At 39.0% G+C, this 21,883-nt stretch overlaps 1 long non-coding RNA gene across 2 annotated transcripts in view; it reads left to right on the top strand.

Annotated features, from left to right (window-relative positions):
* The window catches only part of LOC120539583, an 87,220-nt gene that overhangs the window by 30,303 nt on the left and 35,034 nt on the right, over positions 1–21,883 (top strand). For both annotated transcript variants that reach the window (XR_005635630.1, XR_005635631.1), the window contains exon 2: positions 11,173–11,258. This is a non-coding gene — a long non-coding RNA (uncharacterized LOC120539583). The remainder of the gene's footprint in view (positions 1–11,172; positions 11,259–21,883) is intronic.

Here is a 21,883-nt window from a genome sequence, read left to right on the forward strand (position 1 = left end):
GCATTCTTTTTTTCCTGTCAGTCTATAATTTTCTGTAGTTTTTAAAACAGTTGATTGGTTATGACGCTATAAGTGTGAATGTGGTTAATTTAAGGAATTTAAAATATTTAGTTGAAATGTAGTTAACAAATGTATAGCTTAGTGCACACAGAAGTGTCCATCGATTAGCAATGCCACTTTACAGACTCAACATATCTTAAAATCCAGCACCTGCTTGTCTGCATTGAGTTTGCATGTTCTCCACATATCTCAGTGCTGCTGTTTTGGGTACTCCAGTTGTCCCAGTGGAAGTGTGGGTGTGGGCCGTGTGATAAACTGATACCTTGTCAATGTCTCTTTCCTACATTGTGCTCCGTGCTGCCAGGATAGGCGCTTGTTGTCTGCACCTCTGAATTGGAGCAAGCAGGTTTGAGAATGACTGACTGACTATTACTAGTTTTCAGGTTAACATAACACCTTTTCTTTGAGATTACAGTGAACTCTTAAGAGCTCATAAAACAAAATAATGGTGAATTGAGTTTGCGATGGGAAAGGCGTCCAACAAAGTCCTTATTTTTCTGCTGACCTGTTCATTTTTTAGAGTTAAGTGGGCTGCCTTAACTGTGGGCATATCTACCGCCGATCTTCTTAAACTGACCTTGAGCATTGTCCCAGATTTGTTTGCATGTGTCACTTAATTATACTTTTCAACTTTAGGTTTAAAGCAGCCAGCACATCTTAAACATTTTTAAAAAATGACAATTACGCTCCTCAATAAAGCCACCAATTGGCAGCAGTCAGCTCATCAAATAAAAAAACGAATCCCTATACAAATTCACAAAACAATCCAAGTCAGTTTCTGAAATTTTTGTTTTTGATTTTAGAACAAGAATATACTTCAACCTGTTTTTAGCCTTCAATTATAAAAAAAAAAAAAAAAATCATGTTTCTTCTAAAGCTTAACAAAGGATATTGCACACCCAGTCCTTGACTCATCTGAACAGCAGCCACAGGTAAGATAACATCGTATGGATGTCATCTTAAAAAAATGTATACAATAAAAAAAAAAAATTCATTCATAATTAATAAATTGGACACAATTATAAAGCAGTCATTTTAAAGAGACATTGAATATTCTTGCACCACCAAGAAAGATTGTATACCAAATAAATAAGTGTGGGAAAGTTGCGGATTAACATTTAGGATTTGTGGGAATTACTTGTGTGGGACACCCACAATCCTGTGCCAAATTTCAAGTTGTGATCAGATTAGAGAATGTTCTCTTTTCAGTTAAACCACCCAAGCAATAAATCATTTTAGTATTACATCTTTAGGTATTCCTTAAGTATTAAGTATTCCACCTTTGTAAGGTGTCTTGCAAAAATTAGTACAAATGTACAAAATTGTGTTTTTGCTCAGAAAGACTCGAAAGCCTGTCAGAACAGTTACTTTTTAATTACAATAATTAGTGGCCTTTAACATTTTTCAGTCGAATCAGTGAGTTTTGTACTGGAGAGAAGAGATCCATTTTTTTTTTTTTTCTTTTTGTGCTGCTTTTCTCTAATTCAGAGTTGCCCACTGAAGGCTGACCTTGCTTCATTTGAGCCCCAGTCCACCACATTCTGGAAACTCCTCTCCAAATGCATGCCTGGTCTGCTGGGGAATGAATGAGGCAAGCATAAACCGACAAAACAGATCTGAATTGCATATTTTTGAAAAAATAAAAACGATGCGTAGAAATTGCATTGACTTTGTGTGTACCCCACTGACAGTGAGTCTCATTCATGGAACGTGAGCAGAACGAATTTATTCGTAGAGGCAAAATCCTTTCTCAATGTTTTAGTAAGGACAGTCTGTTTGTAAAAACCAGGCGTTGTATGTGTGTGTATGTGTGTAAATAATAAAAGCATGATACATGAATGCCATTTGCACAAAACACATTTTAAATGAATAAAATAAATATTGTATAAATATGCAATATATCGCATCCTTTCCGTGAAATCTTTGTCAAATTAGCTACTGGTCTGATCATTCAACAATACAGTTGTTTTGTTTCTCAGTAAACACATCACAAAGGTCTATACCTAATTGAGTGTATTTTCCTATAAAAGGACATTGATTTGAACCTGATTTGATTGAACATAACAATGGCTGATCTCGCAGTATTGCATGATTTGGCGCACGGCGCACTAAAGAGGGAGTGCAAATACCAGAATCATGCTGATGTGCTGGCAGAGATTGATGAATAGTTGATTAGTTGTTTTAGACTACCCAGACTCATTCTGGTGCATTTATGTACTATTATTCATCCTATTTTGAAAAGGGCAACAACAAGAAGCCGTACCATACCTGTACATCTGGAAGTCCTGTCAACACTTAGCATTTTGGCTACATGGGCATTTCAGCGGGAGATTGCATACTGGTCTGGGATTTCTCAGCCACCTATGAGCTGCATACTATCTGGAGTACTTACCGGCATATTAACACTAATAGGGAATATTATCCAGTCCTCCTATAATGGGGAATGGCAAGTGGAAGTTAGTCGAGAGTTTTCCGAGCTGGCCATCCTACCCAGGGTCATTGGTGCAATAGACTATTACATGCATTTATGCATCAAAGCTCCATCCAGTTATGCATTTGCATCTATGAATAGAAAGCACTTCCATTTTATCAATGTGCAGCTTATGTGATGCCCAATGGCCTGGCAGTATACTTGACAAGCTTCGTTCTGTAGCACAGTTCCTTTGGAGGACATCTGGAACAAGGAGCTGGGCAAGATGGCTGGGTTCTCAGTAAAAGATTCTCTTATAGATTAAATTGTAAATGTTAAAGAGGTATAAACAGGTTAACTGTTTTATATCCTTAAGGAACTGGGGTTACCAATTAAAAGACATGCCTTATGACACCTCTAACAACCTACAGAAGCCACAGGAATGGACTTAATGCACACGATCGAGCGCACAAATGTAATTTTAAAGGCACGATGGCTGGGCTTGGATACAAATGGAGACACTCTTTTATATTCATCTGAAAATGTGTGAAAAATATTAGCCTGCTGTGTTTTAAACAGTATAGCAATGAAGGAGGGATGTCCACTGCCTATTATATACCGAATGAACCTGGCCCACAGTCAATTCTTGGAGAGCCAGGTCCATAAATATTTTTGTTCTCTAAACAATATCAAAGGATCTGGCACAAAGCGATCAAGATGTGATTGAAGTATAGACTTTCAGCTTTAATTTAATGAGTTTAACAAAAATATTGTATGAGCTGTTTAGAATAGACAAACTTTTTTTACATGGTTCCCCTATTTTCAGGGGCTCAAAACTATTTGGACATAATCTAACATAATCATAAATATAATGATCATTTTCACTGTTTGGTTGAAAACCCTTTACAGTCAGTGACTTCCTGAAGTCTGGAACTCATGGCCATCTCCAGGTGCTAGGTTTCCACCCTAGTGATGCTTTGCCAGTTCTCTTTAGGGACCTCATGCATAACGCCGTGCATAGAATTCGCACTATAAAATGACGTAAGCAGAAAAGCCGAAATGTGCTTACACACAAAAAATTCCAGATGCAGGAATCTGTGTATTCGCCAACTTCCACGTTCTTCCGTTACATAAATCCCGGTCATCATGAAAAGTAACGCTCATGCACGCACTTGCTGTCCCGCCCCAACTCCTCCCAGAATTATACCTCTTTGAATATGCAAATCAATATAAATAGCCCTTAAGCTCAGCCTTCTGTTAAAAGTACATGGGAAAATATAAGAATTTCCACGAATACCAAGTGGAGGCAAAGGAAAAACGTACTATTTGTTGTTTTAAACAGTGGTATAAACAACAAAAGGAAAGTTGATTGAGTGACATAGAGTGTTGGAGAAACTCGAAAGCTCAAGTTGACAAAGTCACACAGTGCCCGAAATAGAAAAAGAAGTTGTCAGATATCAAAGTCGCCATGAAAAGGCTAGTTGTAGCCCACCGGCTGAGTGTCATATGAAAGCTTATTAGGGTACAGAGAAAAAAAAGGCACACAGTGGGGGAAAAAGCACGAAATGTCAACTTCAATCTCGACATTTCCACTTTAATCACGTAGTTTATTTTGTCATTAAAGTAGAACATCATAAACTTCATCTTAAAATCGTTTAATTTACTAGTTTCTCAAATCCCATCATAACTAAAGCAGCACGTTAAATGCTTTTGTTTTGTTTTTGATCTTCTATGTGCTCTATGTGTGTGAATCACTACTTGCTTCTTAAACGGGCTTTCTCTTCGTCCGTCTGGACACAGAATCCATTACATTCATGATATTACAGCTCTCTGAATAATTAAAATACTTAGAAGTATACATGATATCATTTTCATGCTGATAGGAGTTAAAGCATGTTATTAAACATGGGAACACAGTGGCGCAGTGATTGTTCATGTCTCGACGCAAGATGCTTGCTGCGCCATGCACGACCTTCAGTGAAATACTTTATTGTAGCAGTACTGTCTCTTTCAAACATACTAACCCCCAATTCCTGTCCGTTCTTTTCTTCCAACAAATACCCAATCGCCACACAATCAGCTCTGTAATGGACATTAAGCCATCTGTAAGCTTAGAACACCGATTCTTCAAAACTTTTTAAGGAACATTGAAATATCTTCATAATGTTTAATTATTCCATCCATCCATCCATCCTTCCTTCCTTCCTTCCTTCCTTCCTGTGTTGTGTCAGCCCCTGAAAGAATACAACGTGAGGCAGGAACAATCCGTAAACAGAGTGCCAGCGGCTCGCTATAGCGCTGCGACACTGTATCCTCACATGTTTGTTTATTAAAAAAATAGATTATTTAAATGAAGTTAAAGTTTTATCTGTATAATAAACATATTTTGCTGCATTTCATCTTAAAATGATATCGTCATCATATGTAAATACACGCTTTATAAAGTGGCTCAGGTTGTGCAATATTATAACTGTATCGCAAGTTTACAGTGAGGTAATTGTACTTATAAGTACAAAGCTGCGAGATCCAAACGGGAAAGGCTCTGAAGTGTTGGTCGGATGAGACCGGTTCAAATAGCGACTGGCTGAGGCAGCGTGTGCTTGATGCTGTATACTGATAATTCTCTTTCTGATCAGCTGCTATGATTCACACTCACATACAGTGATATAAAAGGTGCAGTGAGAGTAATATAGAATAAGGTAATCCGATGTGGCAACCCCTAACAGGAGCAGCTGAAAGAAGAAGGTCCAGTGAGTAACAAGAGTAGGATGGCCAGCTATGGTATTTAGAATAGTTTGACCATTCCGTGGACCATTATATTTTTACTGGTTAATTACCATTCGATGCATTAAACTAATAAACAATATGCGGTTAATTTCAGTGTATTTATAAAGCCACGTCAGGGATGTTGATCAAAGGATAACCACACAGGAACAGTAGCACTCCTTTGATGCTGGGTGGGGCCAGTCTGCAAAACCGAGCGCAGAACTTGCGTACGATAAGGTATGAGGTACCGTGGAAATGTGCGTGGCTTTACGCCAAGTTCCGGTTTTATACATCGCAATTTGAACATGGTAGCGTTCTAATGCAGCATTTCTGTGCGTACACACAGTTTATACATGAGGCCCCTGGTGTTGCTAGTTCATTGGACTTCCTTCCATCAGTTTTGTCTTCCAAAAAAGCTGGGACAGGGGCAGCAAAAGACTGGGAAAGTGTTTTGAACATTCCACAGGTGAACAGGTTAATTGAAAACAGGTGTTTGTCATGGCTGGGTATAAAGGAGCATCCCCAAAAGGCTCAGTCGTTCACAAGCAAGGATGGGGTGAGGTTCACCACTTTGTGAACAACTGCATGGGCAAATAGTCCAGCTGTTTAGGAACAACGTTTCTCAACGTACAATTGCAAGGAATCTAGGGATTTCATCATCTACTGTCCATAATATCATCAAAAGATTCAGAGAATCTGGAGAAATCTCTGCACGTAAGCGGCAAGGCCGAATGCCAGCACTGGATGCCCATGACCTTTGATCCCTCAGGCGGCACTGCATTAAAAACTGACATCATTCTGTAAAGGATATTACCATGTGGGCTCAGGAATACTTCAGAAAATCATTGTCAGTTAACACAGTTCGTCGCTACATCTACAAGTGCAAGTTATAACTCTGCCATGCACAGCGAAAGCCATATATCAACAACACCCAGAAACGCCGCCGGCTTCTCTGGGCCAGAGCTCATCTGAGATGGACTGACGCAAAAAAAAGTGTGCTGTGGTCTGACGAGTCCACATTTCAAATTGTTTTTGGAAATCATGGACGTCATGTCCTCTGGGCCAAAGAGGAAAAGGACCATCCGGATTGCTATCAGTGCAAAGTTCAAAAGCCAGCATCTGTGATGGTATGGGGGTGCTAGTGGGTAACTTGCATATCTGTGAAGGCACCATTAATGCTGAAAGGTACATACAAGTTTTGGAGCAACATATGCTGCCATCCAAGCAACGTCTTTTTCAGGGGCGTCCCTGCTTATTTAAGCAGGACAATGCGAAGCCACATTCTGCATTTGTTACAACAGTGTGGCTTTGTAGTAAAAGAGTGCGGGTACTAGACGGAAATGCAGAGTTTATGAAGCTCCTCAGACAGCAGAGGAAGATATCACGCCAGAGAGACAAGACATTCCATGTGCATACCCTAATGGGCCTTCACAAATTTGGACCAGAGTGCTGCTGTTCAATGGGCGATGCCTCTGCACCACACCAGTTACGATCCCCAACAGGCCTGACCCCATTGGCTGTCTGAAGGTTTTGACTCCCGGGATGAGGCTCCCAAGAGTTTTCCACCATGCACTTCATAATGCAAGCACCATTCCTAGGGACGGCTGCAGCAGAGGTACTCTCGCGGAGAGCAGAAAGGAATCTTGTCTGCCGTTTCGGAGCTGTGTGAAGTTTTACCAGTAATTATTATTATAATTATCCCCTTCCCCTTAGTTTTTTTTTTTTTATTATAAATCCAAATGCAGGTTGTATGGTATTTATCAAATTTGTTTTTTTATAATATAAGGACACTTTTTTAAAGATATGGATTCACATATAGCCCATGTGATAGAAGTCCTATCACATCTTAGGGCTAATAACTTGTTCATGAAAGTCAAAATGTGAGACTCTGTATATCCAAGTTTAGGTCAAAAAGATCTGAAATTGACTATGCCATCTGAGGCACCTGCAGAAATTTTGGGTTAAACTTTCTATACAGTTGCTGTAGAAAGCTGAACATAAAATCCTAGTTTGGCAACTACTTTATCTAAGATTGCAAAGCTCTGCAAAGGATTGTGCGAGCAGCAGAGCAGAGTGCCATACGGTCTGCTCTCCCCTCCCTGTAAGTCATTTAAACCAAGGAGTGTAAGGCCAGAGAAGCCAAAATCCCCAAGGACTGTTCTGCCTGCTGAAATCAAGCAAAATTTTCTTCAGTTTTACGGCCAAAACAGAGAGGCTCAAGAGGAGTTACTATTCTCAGGCCCTAAGACTTCTTAATCTGGACATTCCCCACAGCATCTTTTGAGAATTCTCTACACACTTGTCTCACTTGATCATATTCCTGCTTTATATTTGTCTCTTTTTTATTGATAGATATATATATGTACTAATAATTCTCCAACTTCCCGTGTAGGTAGAAGGCTGAAATTTGGCAGGCTCATTCCTTAAAGCTTACTTACAAAAGTTGGGCAGGTTTAATTTCGAAATTCTACGCGTAATGGTCATAACGGTTGACAACGTCCGCCATGTTGAACTTTCTTATTCATGCCCCCATCTTCACGAAATTTGGTAGGCGGCTTCCCTGCACTAACCAAAACCAATGTACGTACTTATTTCGGTGGTATGATGCTACTGTCGGCTGCCATATTGAACTTTTCAACGGTCTTTGTTACTTATGGGCCCATCTTCTTCAAGAAATTTGGTACGTGGGTTCCCAACACTAACTGAATCCTACTTATGTACATATATACGTCCATAGCCTGCAGCTCGGTCACCGTGTGAGGCGTTGGGTCCCCCATTCCAATACCTCCCGTTGTTGGCTGCCTGCCTATATAAGGCCGTCCGTCGCTCCAGTCTCTACATTCCCTTCCTTGCTTCGCCACGGGATTCACGTCTCCCTGCTGATAACTACAGCCTTTTAATTTAATCCACGGCTTCTCCGCTGTTTTATTGTTCATTTATTACGATTATAGTTATTGTGTAGGTATTTTAGACTTACTTTACATTGTTCAGGTACCCATTTCCTTTATCATTCCAACCGTACCCCCATTAACATGTCTATCGAGGTGATCACCATCGATTAAAGAACTGTCACTTACCAAGTGGTTTCCATGCCCGGAGATACCACCAACCTTTTCCATTCTCTTTGTTACATATTGCACGGCCATATCAGGCTCAATCTTGATATCCAGAGGAATATTGTGTCTTATGTATTGAATGACTGGGACAGGTTCAAGGTGTGGACTGATGACGGTACAGGAGATAATTATACTACACAGGAGCACTAGAAGAGTGAAATGCTTAAGCCCTTCACCTATGGTTCTGCATGTGAGTTGATGGCTGCCGCTGAATTGTTCGGTTGTCGCTTTCAAGTGTACCAAAATGGCCAAATATTTTACACCTTTCGACAACTGCCAATGCCTCTTAAACATCTTAGATTGACAGGTGAGGATTTCAGTAGTGGACACTTTGATGTTTATGAATGTTTAAACTCTCAAAAGGTGGATGTGAAGTTATCGATGAAACCGGTTGTATACTTACAACGCTTGACAGATGCCTAATGTCTCTTCAACACAAGTCCTACAAATACTGTCGTAATTGAAACAAACCATGAAACTCAAACTGATTATGACAGCAGCAATCCAAGCTGTGAGATTTGAAACAAGATTACTGTTCACATGACCAACTGTATGTTGCATGCTCAAGAGTAAGCTCAGCGCACAGTTTGGTCATATTACAACCGGGGGGCCGAACTCACAATGTGGTTTACAAAGAGATCCTTAACAAATAATTATTGGTATATTTTCCCTCAGTTTAAAAAGGTTTAATTTTCTTCTTAATAAAATACACACACGATAGACATGTTATTCAATTATTGCCTTTGCGTTGGCCACTGGTTGCTGTGTGTATAATAATATATCATAATGTAAAATTTAATTTCCCTTTTGAGAGCTCAGTTAGAATGAAATATAGCTGTGGTTGCAAGCCATGAGGGAGCATTCATCCTGTTCCACCAGAAAGCCATGCAATAAGACCCATGTCTTTTTTCAGCAGCATGTATCACACAGCCTCATCTAGTTGTCACAAGTAGAGCAGTTCCCCAGTCACAGTGTTTACATTTTCTTTATGGATGCATTAATATCATTTGTTGTTTTTACTGTTTTTGTTTTTTAATCCAGTGATGCAACAAGTCAGTCTGCAATAAACTAAAAATGATGCTCTTTTTATTGGAGTTGCAGGAAACAAAAAAAACTTTCTCACTTTTTGAAAACTAAAGCAAATGGGTAAAAACATTTACTTTCTGCATCTTACAGTCCTCTAGAGCAGGGGTTCTCAAACTCGGTCCTGGGGGATCCCTTTGGCTGCAGGTTTTCGTTCCAACCAGCCTCTGTTTTTAATTGGACTCCTGGGCTAATTAAGTGAATTGTTGTTTCCCAGATTCCCTGTTTTGGGAACAATATACAAATTAGAAAACTAAGTTTGGTTAAAAAAAAAAAAGTATTAAAAATGTACAGTTATATGTATTTTTTTCCTTTTAACAGTATTTTCATCTTGATTGTCATTCTACTTTTCTAGGTGTTCTAATTGTTTAATTAATCCGTTATTTAATCCCCTACTTTGTGGGGCTGACGCTACAGTAGTTGCAGCCTTTCACGATTGAGTGTTGTTTGCTTGGGTTTCTGCTCTGCTAGTTTTTAATTGTCATTATTAAGATTCTTGCACCCTCATCCACGCTGGAAAAAATATTGCTCAATTTTAAGGAGTTAGACTCCATCTCTACAATATATAAAATCCTTTTACAATCCCTCCCTTTCAAAGATCCAAGAGGACACTGGGAAAAAGATCTCTCAATTAATATATCAGAAAAGGAGTGGAAAGTAGCAATGCAGAGAATTCACTCAAGCTCCATATGTGCAAAGCATACAATTATACAACTCAAAATTATATATCGAGCACATCTGTCTCGACTAAAACTCTCCAAAATGTTTCCAGGACATGATCCAACCTGCAAACGCTGCAAATTAGCTCCAGCCTCACTAGGTCACACGTTCTGGGCCTGCTCCAAATTAACATTATTCTGGACAAAAATTTTTAATTACCTTTCAGACAGCCTTGGACTCACAATCCCTCCTAACCCATTAACAGCTGTGTTTGGGGTTCTTCCAGAGGGGCTTAAAGTGGAGAAAGACAAATTGTGATTGCATTCACTACACTGTTGGCACGCAGACTTATTCTGCTAAACTGGAAGGACCCAAACTCTCCTCTTTTAAGTCAGTGGGAAACCGATGTGTTATATTATTTGAAATTGGAAAAAATCAAATACTCAGTTAGAGGATCCATACAGACTTTTTTCAAAACATGGCAGGATCTAATCAGTAATATTTTAAAATAAGTTTATAAAGCACAGAGAATTTATTAATTTAGGTATTTTTACAAGCCTTAAATTTTACACCGTTTGGCTTGCTCTCTCTCTCAGGGGTGGGGATCGATCTGTTCTTAACATAATTCTTTTTTTTTGTAAACTTGATTGCTATGTATTGATTGTAATAAAATTAATAATAAAAAAAAAAGATTCAATGAAGGGAGCAAACTGCCCAAAGAAAGGGTGAAATATAAGAGAGTTAAGCATTTAAATCCATAGCAAAAACAGACATATTTAAGATTCTTATGAATGTAAAAATCCTGCTGCTGTGCTTTTCTGAATGTAGAATAAAAGATAAATAAATAATACCTGTTAATTAAATGAGATCAGGTGTTCTCCCTGATTAGGAATCTGGTTGGAACAAAAACCTGCGGCCACAGGGGTCCCCCAGGACCGAGTTTGAGAACTCCTGATCCAGAGAACTCACCTTAATGACATTCCTAGGGAAATGAATGTGAAGAGTTTCTCCCTCTGGAGTGTGTTACATATGTAAGGCTGATTTCATCTCATCATATTTCTTGGTTTTACTCCTCAGATCACACCCTGCCACTCTACAGTATAAGGAAACAATTGCTCAGAGACATCTACCATTTCTGGAAATTAATAAAATCCAAAGGAAAGGTACATTATAATTATTCTTTTACATCTAGGTATTTTTTAAAATCTAGATACTTTTTTTCTGCTGAAACTAGTGTCGATCCATCACAGGGCATGGTTATCAGTATCTATAGAAAACGTATACAGAGAATTAGGTAGGAAAAATGCGCAATATTCACACCAACAAAGGCCAAGAAGAATTCTAGGGCCATGAAGCAGTAGCATCACTAATCACTATGTCATCCCTCTTACTGCATGTGTTTATTTTTACTCTATTTATTCGACAGAATTAGTTTTTGGAGCAATTTTTGTTTATCATATTGTTTTTGAAGTTGTGAACTGCAGATTACTGCCCACATTACCAAGGAAGTGGTGGTTCAATAAATGATCAATTCAAAATTCACCCAAATGTGAGTGTGTCTTGCAGTAGACTTGGGCCCTGCCCAGGAACTGTTCCTATTTAGTGCTGCTAAGTTCGGCTCTTGCCTCAAGTGACCATGAATTAGATTAAGGTGTTCTGAAAATGTTACCATATTTATTTACTTGAAAGCACTAGATTTTTATTAAGATTGGCACAAATAGTATGCCCGGTGTCAGAATGCATGAAAAGCTAATTTGGTTTGGCCTCCATTATTACAAAGTTGCTTATAATTGTACACAGTCAGCAAATCATGCCTTTTTGTTGCAAAGCAGACACTTTGACGGCAGGGAAAACACTTGGCTGCCAAATGATTTCTCCATCCATTTTGCAGTTCATGTTGTGGTCTCACGCTGTTTAATGGCCCGTGGTGTCTGATACAATCAGGAATGCTAAATACACATTCTCCTGAAATTATAAAAATTAGCAAAAAACTGCTTATAGGTAAACACTTTTTAGGGATTTTTTTTTGTTACTTTATTTTGCAAGTTACAGTTAACAAGACAGATCAAGGACACAATCAATACCAAATCCCATAGTTATGTTTCATATCAATCAAATCTTTGTCATTAGACAACCAATATGAATTAGCTCCTCGTCTATATTGAGATATCAAGAAGGTTAACAGAGGTCCAATTTTTTATTGTAAATCCTAAAAAACCTTACGACTGTACTGTATAGAGACAATAATGATTTTCCCTAACAATTGAAATGAAATAACTTTATGGGAAAATAATGCCTTATGTAGGGATAGGTCAGGATGCTTCCAATGAACTAATATAAAATGGCAAGCAAGCAAATAAATCTACAGTATCACAAAATATTTTTTCATAACAATGTTGTCCTATCTGATGTTGTTTTTAATAATGCTGGTTGAATATTTTATGCAACCAAATCCAAAAACAGACAAATAAACAAAGATTCTCTCACAATATGATGGCACTTAATGACATTTTTCATAATTTGGTTCATATTCTGGCTATCTGTTAATGGGAAAAATGTACGTTTTCGTATCAATGGCCGCGCTGCATTCACTATTGAAATATCTAGGTAAAAAATCCTGTATCCAACTTTGTTTTAAGATGCTGCCTATATTCTTATTATTAATATTTATTGTTGAAATTATTTATTGTGTTTTCTTTCTATATCCACGGTGGAGATATGTGTGTTTTACATTTTTGTTGTTGTTGTTGTGGTTGTTTTTATGTTTTTATTTTCTCTCCTCTTTTTCTGCGTCCATTGATTTTTACTTTGATTCAGTGCCAGAATGTTTGTATCTAGAGTCTCAGTATTTAATTCTGACTTAAGAAGCCTTGTCAATTTTAATTCCTGCTAACATTCCATATTGCTAATGCATACCACTTACTGTATGTTGTCTAGGTGGTTGCTTTGGAAAGCACACTAAAATGGTAAGCAGTATGAAAATAGCTGCTGTATTTTATAAATAACTAGCAAAATAGCTGCGATTCGCAGCAGAGAAGTAGTGTGTTAAAGAAGTAATGAAAAAGAAAAGGAAACATTTTAATAATAATGTAACATGATTGTCAATGTTTTGTCACTGTTATGAATGTTGCTGTCATATATATATATATATATATATATATATATATATATATATAATACACACACACACACACACCCCTAAAGGATTATTAGGAACACCATACTAATACGGTGTTTGACCCCCTTTCGTCTTCAGAACTGCCTTAATTCTACGTGGCATTGATGCAACAAGGTGCTGAAAGCATTCTTTAGAAATGTTGGCCCATATTGATAGGATAGCATCTTGCAGTTGATGGAGATTTGTGGGATGCACATCCAGGGCACGAAGCTCCGTTCCACCACATCCCAAAGATGCTCTATTGGGTTGAGATCTGGTGACTGTGGGGGCCATTTTAGTACAGTGAACTCATTGTCATGTTCAAGAAACCAATTTGAAATGATTCGAGCTTTGTGACATGGTGCATTATCCTGCTGGAAGTAGCCATCAGAGGATGGGGACATGGTGGTCATGAAGGGATGGACATGGTCAGAAACAATGCTCAGGTAGCCTGTGGCATTTAAACGATGCCCAATTGGCACTAAGGGGCCTAAAGTGTGCCAAGAAAACACCCCCCACACCATTACACCACCACCACCAGACTGCACAGTGGTAACAAGGCATGATGGATCCATGTTCTCATTCTGTTTACGCCAAATTCTGACTCTACCATTTGAATGTCTCAACAGAAATCGAGACTCATCAGACCAGGCAACATTTTTCCAGTCTTCAACTGCCCAATTTTGGTGAGCTTGTGTAAATTGTAGCTTTTTTTTCCTATTTGTAGTGGAGATGAGTGGTACCCAGTGGGGTCTTCTGCTGTTGTAGCCCATCCGCCTTAAGGTTGTGCGTGTTGTGGCTTCACAAATGCTTTGCTGCATACCTCGGTTGTAACGAGTGGTTATTTCAGTCAAAGTTGCTCTTCTATCAGCTTGAATCAGTCGGCCCATTCTCCTCTGACCTCTAGCATCAACAAGGCATTTTAAGCCCACAGGACTGCCGCATACTGGATGTTTTCCCTTTTCACACCATTCTTTGTAAACCCTAGAAATGGTTGTGCGTGAAAATCCCAGTAACTGAGCAGATTGTGAAATACTCAGACCGGCCCGTCTGGCACCAACAACCATGCCACGCTCAAAATTGCTTAAATCACCTTTCGTTCCCATTCTGACATTCAGTTTGGAGTTCAGGAGATTGTCTTGACCAGGACCACACCCCTAAATGCATTGAAGCAACTGCCATGTGATTGGTTGATCAGATAATTGCATTAATGAGAAATTGAACAGGTGTTCCTAATAATCCTTTAGGTGTGTGTGTGTGTATGTGTATATATATATATATGTGTATATGTATATGTATATATATATATATATATGTATATGTATATATATGTATATGTATATGTATATATATATATATGTATATGTATATATATATATATGTGTGTATATATATGTGTGTATATGTGTATATATATACTAATAAAAGGCAAAGCCCTCACTCACTCACTGACTCATCACTAATTCTCCAACTTCCCGTGTGGGTGGAAGGCTGAAATTTGGCAGGTTCATTCCTTACAGCTTCCTTACAAAAGTTGGGCAGGTTTTATATCGAAATTCTACGCGTAATGGTCATAACTGGAAGCAGTTTTTCTCCATTTACTGTAATGGAGATGAGCTTCAACGCTGTGGGGGGAGTTTCGTGTGATATCATCACGCCTCCCGTAATCACGCAGTACATAGAAAACCAGGAAGACCTCAAAAAAGTGCTGAAGAAAACATGCATTATATAATTGAGAAGGCAGCGAAACAATAAGAAGCGAGCGAGTGACATATAAAACCATATTCATGATGCTACTTCGGAAACAAAGCACGATGTAAACCTAAACTTTAAATTAAGTTCATAGACAGGCTGCCGCTGGCGTTTGTAATTTAGTGCCTGCCCATATAAGGCCGTCCGTCAGCGGCAATCCAATAGCAAACTGCCACGGGTAAATATTCACGGGTGAAGGACTGTGCTTATGGAGAGGAAGATGAGATGGTCAGGGTGGTGTTTGACACAAACTCAGCGAAACTGCGAGAGAAAGTTTTAAGTGCCAGGACTAAGGTAACATTAAATACAGCCATGGACATAGCACGAGATGGCACCAGCACAGCTGGGAACCTTCGATGCAAGTACACCGAGTGGCTCACGTGAACTGACGCAGTGCAAAGATAAAAGGCAACAGTTCCAAAGAGCTGAACAAAAACCGAATTACACAATTGAAAAGGCAGCAAAAAATATGAAGCGTCTGATACATACAAGCATATTCATAAATGCAGCTACTGTGGAAACAAAGCACACGGTGGAAAAAGTCAATGTCCCGATAAAGGAAGACAGTGTAAAAAACCCGTGCATGCAGTGTGTCAGGTCTCAGATAAAGAAGAAGACGAGCTGTTTATTGATGCAGTAAGAAATGAATCGATGAATGAAACCTGTCATCTTTACAATGATTGACAAACAGGAATGTAACTTGAACACAACACATCCTACAAATACGAACCTGATTGAAAGAAATAATGATAATCAAATCCTTGATGACAGCAACACTCAGTAACACTCACAAAACAAATACTGTATATTGACAGTCATGTTACGTTATTTTTTAAATGTTCCCTTTTCTTTTTCTAGCTTTTTTAACACACTACTTCTCCGCTGCAATACGCGGGTATATACTGTGTATATATATATATATATATATATATATATATATATATATATATATATATATTCCGATCTACATACTCGGATAATGGATACTTTATTAGCCATCAATGATTGTTTTTGTAAAGCCATACTCAGTGTATTCATTAGATGAGCGGTAAAAAGTAAGAGCGAGGGAGGATGACTCATTGAGGCATGCAGGCTGTAGTCTTGCGTCAACTCTATCTGAATTGCGATCACATTTGAAAAAATATATCTTTTCAAGTTCTATTTAGTCCATATGTGTCAAACTCAAGGGCCGCGGGCCACATCCGGCCCGGCGTGTAATTATATCCGGCCCGCGAGATCATTTAATATACTGTATTATTGTTATTAAAGCCTGGGTATATGAAGCGCTGGTAACACAATAAACTACAGATCCCATAATGCAGCGCTTCAGCTGCCTTGCCGAACAGTTACCGCGTTAATCAAGTCTACTTTAAGATGCTGCAAGTTATTGCGAAGCTAGCTCACACGATGCTGAAGAGAAAAGTTGATTCTGAAAATAGAGCCTTTAAAAACCGATGGGAGGCTGAGTATATGTTTACTGAACCCGTGTGTCTCATTTGTGGAGCTAATGTGGCTGTAATTACAGAATTTAATCTAAGACGGCACTATGAGACAAAACATCAGGGTAACCTCAATGCAATGCATAAGATACAGAAAGCAGAATAATTAAATAAGAATCTGACACTTCAGCGGACGTTTTAACCCGTGCACAATCACAAAGTGATTTCAAGTGAAGCTGCTTTTATGGGAGACACAAATGCACCAGTGCACCTTGCCCCACTTTCCCTGTTGCCAAGTAATGTTAAACCAAGTCGTCACTACGGTGTTCCCAAATCGCACTTTGCTGATAAACTGAGCGCACTGCGCACTGAGTTTGCACGGCGCTTTGGTGACTTTGAAGAACAAAAAGTCCGTCTACATGCGGCTCGAACCTTGTGCATGTTTGGTAGCACATATCTGTGTGAGAAGCTCTTCTCAGTGATAAAGACTAACAAAACAGCACACAGGAGTCGCCTCACTGATGAGCACCTGCAATCCATCCTGAGAATCTCCACAACACAGAACCTCACAGCAAACAGAAACGAACCTGTGGCCAAAAAAAGATGCCAGGCGTCCAGCTCTAAAATGACATATGAGCAAAGACAACTGAATGATTTGATTTGTTATTGCACGTAAGAGCGGGAGTCAACCGTTTTAACAAGCAGCGTATTGCACTGATACAAAATAGCTGTGTGTGTATATATGTAGATATGTATGTATATGTATATATATGTTTATATATATGTGTGTGTGTGTGTGTATATATATATATATATATATATATATATATATATATATATATATATAATGTGTGTGTGTGTGTGTGTGTGTGTGTGTGTGTGTATATATATATATATATATATATATATATATACACACACACCTACCTACCTATATCTCCTTTGGGGCGCGAGCAGCTGTTTCTGGGGGTGCCAGAATCCATCGAGGGGGAAAAAAAATGAAAAACTATTTTTACAATATCTTTTATTTATCCATTCCTAAATAATTATATGGGCAGGCCATTTCGTATCAGTGCAATACGCTGTTTGTTAAAACGGATGACTCCTGCTCTTACGTGCACTTAGTGCTGCGTGGGTATTATGAACTATCGTATCTGTTCAAGTTCTATTTAAATTTTAAATATAAGTAATTTTTATTTAGTCGACAGAAATATGTTTGGTAGGAATGTAAGTTAAATTTAGTCAGCATTGCATAAATTTTTCTTCACCATTTTCTTCACCATAGAAATCTAAAGAGTAAATTCAACTTACATTCCTACCAAAGATATTTCTGTCGACTAAATAGAACCTAATTATATCCAAATTCGAGCTATTGAGCTGTCGCCCGCCTGCCTGGATAAGTCATCCTCGCTTTGCTCTTACTTTTTTACTGTTCCTTTAATTATGGCTAGTCACGAAAAAATTAGAACATGGAAGGAGGATTACACTGAGTATGGCTTTACCAATTATTGATGGCGAATAAAGTATCCATTATTCATAAAGCTTCAATTGGTGATCTGTTTTTCTGTGTTAACCTCATATTTTTTCATAGTTGTTCTCAGTCCAAGGGGGTGTGAGGGAATAATGAAACAGGAAGCGCCTAAATATATATATATATATATATATATATATATATACTATATATATATAGTTTTACTGTCAAATAATGCAAACAGTACACGGCACGTGTTTCGCTCCAATTCTGGGCTCATCAGGCAGTACACAGTCACTGCACCCCCTCTCGGGAATCGAACCTCAGACGTCAGCTAGAGGCGAAGCCTCTCGTGTAGCGTCACGGCGTGTGGTTCGTTTATTTGACAGTATGTAGATCGGGTGCATATATATATATATATATATATATATATATATATATATATATATATATATATATATATATATATATATATATATATATATATATGAATGAACAAGTTCCTTTCTACTGCAGCCACAGCCGCGACACACATAAATAACATCAATAATAACTCATAAAAATGCAGTATTATTTAGGAAAATCGCAACATTTTACTCGCCAAAAATTTTGGATCATTTGTAAACAAAATCCATCGTCCTCTGTTTCCTCAAAAACCGTTCAATTACTCTATCGTATGGATTATCCGAGCACTTCAGTTCCATCAAAACGTCACTTTCTATCGCCATCGAAGCTAATGCTGAAACGCGAGCCCGCCCTATGGTATTCCTGGCATAAGTTTGATTTCGCTTTATGGCTGAAAATGTCCGCTCGACAGAAGCAGTGTACACAGGAATGCTCACTGCCAAATATACCAATGTGAACAGCTGCCCCATGCTCTCATTCAGATTTTTCTGATGAAGGAAGTCAAGGAGATCAGTGGGAGATTCTCCTGCAAAATCATCCATGGCATACATTATAGTCAGTTCTGTTTTTAGCCGAGACAGATCAAAAAGCGCTCCGTGGCTCTTGTGTTACAGTGGAGAAGGCTGCATGCGTGAAATTTTTCTTGTATTCCTGAAAGTTCTGGGGCTCGAGGAGTATGACAAACATCAGGTTTTCATGGTCTTGAAATCTGGTCTGTGTCTGGCAAATACTATTGTCCAGAATCCTACCATGGAGTTGGCCGTAGTGCACGCGACGATCTTTCACTCGGAGCGGTTGTGGTGCATTCAATGGCGTCGTAGAGTTCCTCATATCGGCTTCTATCCAATCAATGGGTCTGAATACGGTGACGTTGCCGTACGCCTGCTAAAGGGCCCTACTGACACCAACTCAAAATCTGATTGGTTGAAGCAACAGGTTAATCGACATTTATTCTGTGTTAGAGTGCCTCCACAACAGATTGTGAAGGCCTCTCTGCCAGGCAACAAATGATGGCTGAAATGTGATTGGCTAAATATTTTAATACGAAACTCCTCCTCCCATGGCTATCGAGCTGCATTCTATTACAGTGTATATGGACGAAAAACGTTCCAGTTATGACCATTATGCGTAGAATTTTGAAATGAAACCTGCCCAACTTTTGTAAGTAAGCTGTAAGGAATGAGCCTGCCGAATTTCAGCCTTCTACCTACATGGGAAGTTGGAGAATTAGTGATGAGTGAGTGAGGGCTTTGCCTTTTATTAGTATAGATGAAGATGCATTATCAGTTTCACATCATTACCAGGCTTGTGAAATTTCATTCAATATTTCAAGTTACATGTTGTTTGGGGTTTTTGGGTTTTTTTTTTTTTTTCCTTTTGCGTCAAGTTTTTGTTTCCTTTGTGCTCTGAACGCCCATCCTCCGACTATACCTAGCCTATCTGAATCAATGTACCGAGTTGCACTCTGTTTCTACTCGGTTTGATAATATGCCAGCTACATGTCACCCTAAGCTGATGTTCAATGTGTTCTCAAATAATTACTATGGAAGACATTATAAAGCTTGGCTGATCAACCCACAGTGCATTTACATGCTCTTTAATAACTGTTAGTCATAGGAACTGGGTTTCTAAAATGGATATAAACCTTTATTCTGGTTAGAGAAACTGGGTTATTGGTCTCTGAGATAACCAGGTTAGCAGACAGATGCACAATTTCAGGAGTAGTAGTGCATTTAAAGTAACGTGCGTTACGTAGTCCAGTTATTTTTCAAAGTAAAGAGTAACCTAATGCAATACTTATTATATAAAAGTAAAAATACCTGTGTTGTTGTTATCCCATCAGCGCTGGCCACAAAGCATAAAAAAAGAGCTGCTGTTTCGCCCCTTTGCAGGGCTCAATTGAACACCAGAGAATTTGCCTCAGGGTATGTATCTTGTACCTGTGGCTGCTAAAAGCTTGTATGAAGCTACCACATGCACAGGCTGACAGAGAGCAATGGGAATGTGCTGACTACAAAATCCCAGTTAAGGGTTTACATGACAAGATTACTTGTGAAGAAATCTACATCTGTTAGAATGGGTTTCTCAGAGACCAATAATCCTGTTTCTCTACTGATATATAAGGATATACATGGCGTTTTAAAAACCATGTTTCTGTGAATAACTGGGTTATTAAAGTACATTGCATTTACATGTACTTTAATATCCCATAATATACCTCATCCTGGTTGGCAGATGGGTCACTTTAACAAAACTACGAAAGCGTATTAGCGCCACGGTGAAGAAAAAAAAATACGTTCACAGTGAAGAAAAAAAAACTATACGTCGAGAATAAAGTTGACATGTTGACTTTATTCTCGACATTTCCACTTTGTTCTCATGGTTTATTTTGTCATTAAAGTAGAAAGTCGTAAACTAATCTGCATCTTAAAATCAATGTTTAATTTACTAGATTTTCTCAAACCCTGTCATAAGATAATGTAGTACATTAAATGCTTTGTGTTAAGTTTCCCTGACCGAGTTAATCACTACGTGCTTCTTAAATGGACTACCTCTTGCACTGAGGAGGCACCGGCAGGGATTGCCGCACAGAATACATTCACTTGATGATATTCCTGCACTCTGAACATTTACAATGCTAAGATAAATACTTTATATCATTTTCATAATGAAATGCATTAAAGCATGTACTGTATTAAATGTGAACGGTAGAGTGGCGGTAGTGCTGCTCCCTTGCAGTAAGGGGTCCTCAGGTGTACGTTCAGTGTAAAGAACTTGATGGCAGGTGTGACGAGGCTTCAAAAAACTGAATGTATGAATGGATATCGCAAAGGTTTAACTTAAATATTGTGTAAATGTTGGGTTCGTGATCTGGTGGTCGGAGACATGAACACAGAATTCAATGGATGATGTTCTGAGTGAGCTTTCTTTATTGCATGTGTGCTGTCTCTGTCTGATGTACCAAAACCCCAATTCCTATCCTTCCTTTTTCTTTCTCCACATAACCAATCTCCACACGATAACACAAAGCATGTCATCCATCCATCCTCTTCCGCTTATCCCGACATTGCGTTGCGGGGGCAGCAGCTTGAGCAGTGATGCCCAGACGTCCCTCTCCCCAGTCACTTCTTCTAGCTGTTCCGAGGGAGTCCCGGGGCATTCCCAGGCCAGCCGGGAGACACAGTCCCTCCAGCGTGTCCTGGGTCTGGGTCCTCCTGTTTAGACGTGCCCGTAACACCTCACCAGGGACGCGTCCAGTAGGCATTCTCGATGCGGAGGAGCAGCAGCAGCGCTACTCTGAGCCCCTCCTGGATGACTGAGTGTATCACCCTATCTTTAAGGAAAAGCCCAGACACCCTGCAGAGGAAACTCATTTCAGCCACTTGTATTCGCGATCTCGTTCTTTCGGTCACTATCCATAGCTCATGACCATAGGTGAGGGTAGGAACGTAGATCGACTGGTAAATTGAGAGCTTTGCCTTACGGCTCAGCTCCTTTTTTACCACAACAGAACGATGCAGAGCCCGCATCACTGCGGATGCCGCACCGATCCGCCGGTCGATC

The sequence above is a fragment of the Polypterus senegalus genome, chromosome 11 (genome assembly GCF_016835505.1).
Source record: "Polypterus senegalus isolate Bchr_013 chromosome 11, ASM1683550v1, whole genome shotgun sequence".
Classification (NCBI taxonomy): Eukaryota; Metazoa; Chordata; class Cladistia; order Polypteriformes; family Polypteridae; genus Polypterus; species Polypterus senegalus.